Source organism: Magnolia sinica, chromosome 2 (genome assembly GCF_029962835.1).
Source record: "Magnolia sinica isolate HGM2019 chromosome 2, MsV1, whole genome shotgun sequence".
NCBI classification, from domain to species: Eukaryota; Viridiplantae; Streptophyta; class Magnoliopsida; order Magnoliales; family Magnoliaceae; genus Magnolia; species Magnolia sinica.
In genome coordinates this window covers 85,297,520-85,306,767 of record NC_080574.1, presented here as the reverse complement: position 1 = coordinate 85,306,767, position 9,248 = coordinate 85,297,520, and the positions used below count along the sequence as shown (strand labels likewise).

General features: G+C 38.1%; 1 protein-coding gene across 1 annotated transcript in view; it reads left to right on the top strand.

Annotated features, from left to right (window-relative positions):
• Window positions 1-249: 249 nt before the first annotated feature.
• Window positions 250-9,248, top strand: part of LOC131237239 (uncharacterized) — a 41,242-nt gene continuing 32,243 nt past the window's right edge. Inside the window, exon 1 of the mRNA XM_058234927.1 lies at window positions 250-770. The gene's annotated coding sequence lies outside the window, so the exon portion shown is untranslated. The remainder of the gene's footprint in view (window positions 771-9,248) is intronic.

Below are 9,248 nucleotides of genomic sequence, written 5' to 3'. Positions count from 1 at the left end.
GAATTGAGCTGATATTTAAATTTTCCCTTCATGCATGTCTATGATGGCAAACAAACATTACCTTGGGCCTTAGGAAGTTTTCAACCGAATGAATTTAATCCCCTTGCTTGGTGTGGTGTGGTCCACTTGTGCATTCAATCTGCCTCTTTTTTCGCTCAGGGTTTAAAATGATACGTCAAAAAGGATGGGTAGCGTAGATAAAACATATAGAAGCCTCACAGAGTCCCTTACATGACCGTTCGTCTCTCATTATGTAAGGCGGGGTCGTACCCAATCCGCGTCCGGACGCAATCCTCTTCCGCTCTCCACGCGCGCGCTGACAGTCGGGTATACGCGTTTCCAAAACTAAGAGCTGTACCGAACGAGCACAGAACCGTAGGCCTATTTCTTGAGGGCACGAAAGCGACGGCAAGGCCGGTCCATCTCCAGCCAACCACGAAACCTTCGACCACAGTCAAGTTGCGTCGGGACGGCTGACAAACTGACACGTGCGGCACGTGTAACACCAGAGGGAGAGAAGGAAAAAGAAAAAGAAAAAGAAAAAGAAAAAGAAAAGAAAAGAAAAAAAAAAAGCACGAGGAGAAGAATGAAGGTTCCGTTCCCTCTGCTCTGAAGCTGTAGAAGAAAGAAAACAAAAAGGAAATTTCAAAAAAAAAAAAAAAAAAAAGAAAGGAAAAAGAAAAAGAAAAAGGAAAGAACCGAAGCTTCTGTAGGTTAAGGATTAGACCTTGGGGTTGAAGTTTAAGAAGCTCCCGCGCATTCTTGGCTCGGTAACGTCCGCCTCCTTTCCACCCTTGAATATCCCACTAAATTCTTTTATTTCGACTTTTCTGACAATTTTTATTTTTATTTGTCTAATTCTCTTCTCGAATCTTCTTCTTCTTCTTTTTTATTTTTTATTTTTTATTTTTATTGTCGCGTCCACATCTAGATGGAGCTAGGGTTTTAATTCTACGTGCTTTGGTTGTTGATTCCTTTTTATTTTTCTTTTTGGTAATTCGATTACTCATTTTTCAGCGTTTCATCATCTCGTTTCGATTTTTTTTCCAGATTTTCCAGATTTTTTTTTATTTTTTTTTGTAGAGATTCGTTGGAATTTGTGTCGAATGTTTGAATTTTGTACTGTTATATTTAGGGTTTTGGTTTCTCCTGCACTATTTTTCATCTTTCGTTGTGTTTTCTTGGAATGATGTTGATATCATCATCTTTATATTGATTTGGTGTTGTTGGCCGAGTTCTGCTTTATTATTTCTTGATTCATTTACTTTGTGGAGAAATTAGCAGAGAGAATTTGTCTAATTGAGTTGCTTGATATTTCATGGTTGATGTGGTTTCGAGTAAGCGGTGGTTTTAATTCATTCTCCTTTCTGTCTAATTTTTGCACGTCGGTTTGATTGGTAATTTATTTAGAGAATAAAGTGATGATATGTGAAGTTAATTCTCGACATGAATGCATCTATAGTTAGGAATTTATTTTTTATTCGTATTCAGCAATTTGAGTTATTTTATCTGTATTACATTCAGGTCTCTTTTTCTACAATTTCATATTTTCTATTTTTTAAATTATTTTTTAGGTTCAATCTATTATTTGGCCGGATTTCATTTAGGAAAAGATACCGTAACATGTCGTTTATATATTTATCACGTGATGCTTTGTGCCTACTCTATTGTTTTTAGAATTAGAATCATTCTTAGAAAAAAAGATATGAAAATGTTTAAAATAATGTAAAAGTGAACCAAACAAAAAAGGTAAAAAAAAAAAAAAAGGCCCACCCTGAATTAGTGCCCATGGCCTTTGAAAGGCAAGCTCTTGAAGTTAGTTTCTTTAATGTTCTTTAATGTGGTCGGGCTCTTTAATAATATGGCGGGATGGGTTCATGTAAAAACATATAGCTTATGGTTGGACAATTTTTCCTTTTGCTTAGTCGTTTTTTATTACGTGAAATTACTAATCTTTGGAGTCAGATATTATTTACTTTGGGAAAATTTTAGGATGGCATAGGATGCACTTGAAAAGTCAGCAGATTTGTGTAGTCCTAAATTTCAATTTAAGGGCCTGTTTGGCATTGCTTATAGCATCTGTAGAATTGATTCTTAGAAAACAATTCTCTAGATTTGTTTTTTGAGAATTGCTTATATAAAAAAGTTCATGGTTGGTAGACGTGCATAAGAAAAACAATTTCCTCACAAATGTTTCAATGGTTAGCGTTGAATTCCCATCGTTTCTTGTGGCATGGTCTACTTAAGTCTTGGATCTACCTCGTTTTTGAGTCATACCCTGACATAATATGGCAAAATGGATGGACGGGAATGGATACTGCACAATTATCGCCATGGGCCCCACGGTGTTGCAAGCAGGGGTTATAGGAACGTCTGGCTTCTCTAGAGATGAGACTTGCTAAGCCCATGTGTGTGTGCAATACAACTCATGCACACACCACACTTTTGCCATCATGGCATGTAGGTCCAACATCCCATCCCTCCATCCATTAGAAAGGCACATTGATGCCCTAGCCCAAGAATTAGGTTGATCCACGAATCAGGTGGGCTGGGCCACAATTTGCAATATAAATGTATGGCTCTAAAACAATTGACTGAAGTTTTCTATCCCATCCACCTATTTCCAATAATGAGGCTTGCCTTTTGATTGGACCAAATTAATTTTAAGGAAAACATGGTTGGACCAAGTGGCGGATGGATTTGATCTCGGACCTACGTTTCATGATGGCACATGCGTGGAAGTGTATGGCTCTACATTTGTGTGCAACTAACAAACCTTCCAACAAGAAAGAGAGCTTTGTTTTTTTGAGTCCTTTTTGCAAGTTTAGAGAAGCAGAACGACATCGTAGGAAACGGAGGGCTACTCGTTGCAGGAAAAAAGTGCAAATTTGGAAAGTTGTTTTTCCAAAATTGATTAATCAAGTGGTTGACCAAACATACTTAAAACCTAAAAAAGTGAATTTAAAAAAAATTCATAAAAAATACTTTTTTGTAGCAAAGCCAAGCAGGCCCTAAAATAACTTTGTTTTGATCGAAGAATGCCTTGGCCAAACAATGTGCCATTTCATTTTTTGTTTGGGTACATTCATGAGAGATTTGGTTATCCTTTTCATGGTTCTATGCATAGGCAACTACAGCTTGGTGAGCCACATTATTTTTACATCTGATGGGCTTTCTTGTGATGGGGATGCCTTGAAAATCTTCTATATTGGAAGATCCTTAAGGGTCTACTTGGATTAGTGATTGCTACCATAATGTGCTGTAAATGGGTAATGATTATCATTACCAATGTAGTTGGAACTAAAACAGGGTATTCGCTGTAGCCTGCATGCAATACCACTCTTGCAGCTTCACTTCCGACCATGGATATGCATGTAAAGTTCCACCGTGGCAGGATACGTGTGGATGTAAAATTTTCAATATGCATTATATCCACACCGTCCATCCATTTTACACCATCCTTTTAGGGCATGAGCCCCAAAATGAGGAAGATCTAGAGCTCATGTGGACCACACCATAGAAAGCAGTGGGCACAATGACGCCCACCATCGAAACCTTCCTAGGGCCCACTAGGATATTTATTTGCCATCCAACCTGTTCATAAGGTCACACAGACTTGAATGAACGGAAAACACAAATATTAGCTTGATCCAACACTTCTGTGGACCCCAAGAAGTTTTCAATGGTAGGCATTCAATCCCCACTGTTTGTTGTGGTGTGGTCCATTTCCACTTTGGCTCTACCTTCTTTTTTTTTTTTTCTTTTTTTTTTTTTTTTTGTCTCATTCCATTAATTGATCTCACAAGATGGATGTGTGGATACAACACATACATCATGGTGGGGCCCACGGAACTATGCCATGTCAACACATCTCCGCCAATCCAAGTTCTGGGGCGATTCCGAAGGATTACCATGATTTGACAGCCGGTTATATCCAATCAATGGTAAGGTGTAATGATGTGAGTTTTCCACCACATTACTATGGTAGTCAAAGATCCAAGCAGGCCCTAAGCCTTGGATTGTGGGCCTAAAACTGGATGTGTAAGGTGAAATACAATTGCCCACATTCAATGAGAAGTAGTCGAAAGCGAAGTATTAGTAGGGCTGATTTTGATATGGATCATATCGGTTGATACGGCCCTTGTATTTGCCAATATGGCCCTATAATGACCAAAACTTTTTTCCTTTGGGAGAAAAATCTCAAAAGTTATTGGTAAATTTCTAAAAAGAGTGAGGTCCTATATATATATATATATATATATATATAGACATGCATTTGATGCTGTAACAGGATATTCTTTAGTAATTATGCCATTTGAACTTGCCATGTTGAAAGTTGACCAAATAGGCCCCAATCGAACATAGGTCAGGCATGATTTGGTGGATCAGGGAACGCAATATATAAGTAGAATAAAATGAAGATGCAAAAATGAAAAAAATGTGATTTTTTAGCCCTTGTGATGTTTCCTAAAATGGTCCACTTCGCTTCAGTTCATTGAATCCCATTAAAAAGTTGTGTTTGATCTTCAAAACAGTCCTACATTTGGTTTAAACTTAGTTTGACACATGAAAACAAGAAAGTAGACAACTATTCAAAAGATTATCTATCTAAGATGGAAATAAGGAGACTATAAACTAGGAAATACCCAAAATATGTCATTACTCCAAGACGCGTGCGTTCCATTGATCTACTCTAATTGTATTGATACAGTAGGCCGCATAAACCAATCAGACTATTGGGTCCACATATCAGTTGACCTTGGATCAAGTCCAGATCCATGATTTGATCAATTTGAATATTTGAAATAGTTCAGATTAATTAAATGGTCCAATTTTTTTATCTGGACAGTTGGATAGGTTCAATGCATGATCAAGATTATTGGATGGGCTTGCTTTGGGCATGATATGTGTTTTGATGGTTTGATCTTTCTATTGAACATCTTGTGTAGCCTAGGCATCATTTTGTTCCTCATGTGTGGTATTGGATGCATCAATTCTTCCCACCTTCAAAAGAACTTGTCCTCGAGTTGGAAACCAATGTCATCCTTTAAACTTATAGGGCCTGTTTGATTTTCCATGATACTGGTAAATTCCTGGTAAATAGGTAATTATTACTTTTTCACTTGTCTGAAGATGGGTGAGTAATCCACTTAGAAAACCGGTCCAAAAATGTTTGACTTAAATCCGTGGGCCCCACCATGATGTATATGATATATCCGTGTCGTCCATCTGTTTTATTAAAATATTTGAAGGCATGAGCCGAAAAATAAGGAAGATCCAATGCTCAAATGGCCCACATGAAAGGAAACAATGGACTTAATTTGTCCACCGTTGAAAGTTGATTCTTTAACTGGCCCACATTGAGGTTTATTCACCATCTAACCCGTTCATGGGGTCACATAGGCATGGATAAGTGAAAAACATAAATATAAGCTTGATCTAAAACTTCTAAGGGCCCCGAGAAGTTTTTAACGGTAGGCATTCGATTCTCACAAATCAATTAATAATTTATTCAAGATGATAAAAATCTCATCAACAAAGATTTGGCGCAAAATAGAAAAAACAAATATATTAATAGCCCCAAAATCTTGAATCATATCTTCGACATTAAACCCCCTATCTTCCCCCTATTTTGTCACATCTTCCACACACATTACAAAATTAGGGAGCAACTTGGGCAGGTTAGATTGGGTTGGGGATCCACTTGAGCCCAACCTGACTTTAAGCTCTGTCAACCAATGACCTGACCCAACCCGAGCCCTAACCCGAGATATATGCTTGATCTAGTTGAATCCTTGATCTAGATGGGAGCAGATCAAACCCAGTAAGTACCAAATCAGGCAAGTAAGAGAATATCAAGATATGACCGCCACATCACTAGAAGCTTTACTCATATTGGGTAGTTAATCAAATTAGGTCAGTCCATTCCATCTTTCTCTTTCTTTTCGTTATTTAGTTAAATTATGTCATCAAGGGTCTGTGTAAGGTTGGTTCCACATTCCTTGGCTAATCTCCAAATATAAACCCCACATTAATTGATGAGGACATCACGCGCACACGCGCCCCCACGCCGCCCCCACGCACGTACGCAAGGAGGGAGGGCCCCACCGTTGATCTGGCTCGATGATGACGTCTAGGGAGGGCCTCCTATTTAGAAGACGAAGTTTTGATTCAAGAGAGTGGATCCGATAGCCAAGTAAAGCCCATCATGGGATCTCATGATTGTGGCCCACTAGTCGGATTAAGTTCATACTTTAGGTTTTGTTTATTTATATTATTTAGAACATCATGAACGCTTTAGATTTCTTTGATTGGTTTTTATTTTAGTTTACTTCATCACCAAGTAATAGGTTGGGCACGTGGCGCGAGTTTTGAGGTATAGGGTTTTTTTATAAATAGGCACCCTTTGTAGTTTTTTAGATTTCATTGACGTTTAATAAAAATTCCTGCAAGTTCTTTTTCTACTCTCTGAGTTTCTGAGTTGTGAAAAAATTCAAGTGGGTGCGAAACCCTCCTTTTTCGAAGGGCTAACTACTGTGGTGTGAAGCCACATCTATTCCTATCCACCTCTACCTTCTTCCATCCATATATCTCACCTTATATAGCCATCATCACCTCGAATCCATCAGTTTTGCAGCGGATCTTCTCCTTACAGCCAGTATTCAGAATCTGATCCTGCAGAAGGGCTGAAACTTCGCCGGAGCACCGTGCACAGCCCGTAGCTCGGATCGGCCTGAAACTTTGGGGGTTTATAGCCCACCCCTGGCCGACCAGGGCCAAGGAATTGGTTTCCAGGTGTGGGACCTGCTCGCACGTGCGGCCAGCCTACTGCGCACGTGCGTCAGGCCCTGGCCTGCTGTCTGCTCGCGGGAATTGTCTCCCGGTTCAGGTTTTCTCTTATTTTCCCCTTTGCATACCTATTTTCATAAACCCTAACCTTAAATTACGTTACCCTAAATTTATTTGCCCCCTTTTTTTTCACTCTAGGGTTCCTTGAGTTGAAATTAGTGAATCCCTTGGATTAGGGACTGATTATTTTGCATGTGTGGATGATTATTTCTTATCTTTGAGTATCGTTTGGTTCATAATTTTTATTGATCCAGCCCTAACATGTGTAGGCTTGGACCCGCATAGATTCCCCTTAATTGAATGTTTGGACTTTCATGTGGGATATGGAATTTGTGTAATTGTTTCTGAACTAACGTGATCTTAAGCCTGAAATCTCACACATCATATTTGAATTTCATGTCCTGCATCATTAATCAGACATGTTTCTGGCCCATGATATATTTGGATAAGGCCATTGGTGGAAGTTAACATGCATAACATAGTGTACTTGTCTGCTTGAAGTATGTTACAAACCATGGCCCCCTTTTTGCAGGTGGTTTTCCATGTTGACATGGGGTATCGTCATTGTTAGCCCATTAATATTAGTGCATGATTAGTTTTTCTGATGGGCCAAGTTCTAGAAAACTAATTGGCCGAATGTGTGTTTAGGTGATTGATGTGCATGTAAATTCATAGTATGGCAGGATATTTGCATGAGAAGATGGAGGCATAAGAGGTTACATGCGTAGTCGGCTAGTTGTTTGACAGGGCAAATATATGATCATACGATGAGCCACATATATGAAAGACGGCTGCAAGTTGCAGGGCATGATCAATAAATGCATCGGTATGTGTGTTAAGATGATTATATCTTAGGCCATATGCATGTTTAGATAACTGTCTTTTGGATTGTATGCATGAGTGTGCTATGTAGCATGCACTTGCATGTGCACCACGTGTACATGCACTGACATGTGGATCATGTATGCATATGTTTGAATGTGTAACATTTGTGCATCTGTTGCCAAACTGATTCTGCTTTCATGAGACATGTTTCATATAGTTGCATGTACACGAGTCGCACTAAGATGCATCAGTTTGCATTCGTCCATGAAATGCACATATGCATGTGTTGATGTTAGTGTTTCAAATAGCGCCCGTAGCATACGCTACGTAGCGTCTCAAATAGCGTAAATCCCTTGTAGCGTACGCTACAAGCATCGTAGCGTACGCTACAGCTACGTAGCGCGTAGTGTCCGTAGTGTAAGCTACAATATATTTTTTTACTATTTTATTTTATTATTATTTTTTTCACGTTTTCTTTGTTTCTAATGTTGAGGAATGTGACACTTATATTGTACTTGATACTTTTAACCTATGGGATTTTTATTTCTTTTCATAATTGTACTTGTGGTTTCAATTAGACATTATTAATTAAAGTGGTTTGCTTTGAAAGTTGTTGATGTGATAATTATTTGATTTGGCTTATATATGTGGATTGGCTTTTGATAAATGATAACTAATAACTTTTTTGAACATGCTTATAATTGATAAAATGAATCATGTTTTAGGCATTTTTATATTTTTTTCCTTTGTTATTCCACTATTTATTATATTTATCATATTTTTAAATTAAAAAATAGAAGTATCGTGTAGCTTATGCTACCCGTTACGTATTTGCGCTACACGCTATAGAGGGGTGAGCGCTACCCATCACACTACCGCTATTTAAAACACTGGTTGATGGTATGAATTATTTCTCTAAGCAAATCGTTTGGTGATCATGTTAACCAGCTAGACTCTTGTCAAGGGAATTATATGATTCTGTCAGGATCCTACCAATATATATATATATATTTGTTTTTTTTTTTTTTTTCTTTTCATATGATAAATACATGAGTAGGTGATAGTTAATGGTAGATAGACAATCAAACAAATATGGACACACGAGCCAATGTTGATGGTATGAATTATTTCTCTAAGCGAATCGTTTGGTGATCATGTTAACCAACTAGACTCTTGTCAAGGGAATTATATGATTCTGTCAGGATCCTACCAATATATATATATATATATATATTTGTTTTTTATTTTTTTCTTTTCATATGATAAATACATGAGTAGGTGATAGTTAATGGTAGATAGACAATCAAACAAATATGGACACATGAGCCAATGTTTGTCGGCGTGATCTCCACACATGATCATCATAAGCATGTGTGGGCCCCATGTATGGGGGAGTAAATCATCATCATCTAATCCTTATCCCAATTAATTGGGGTTGACTACACACACATAATTCAGATTCAAAAGATGGAAGCTATGGCATAAGTTTGACGTTGGCTGTCAACCTGCCACAACCTCCTTTATCCGGGCTTGGGATTGGCAATAAGAGCACAAAGCTCCCATTGGAGCTATGT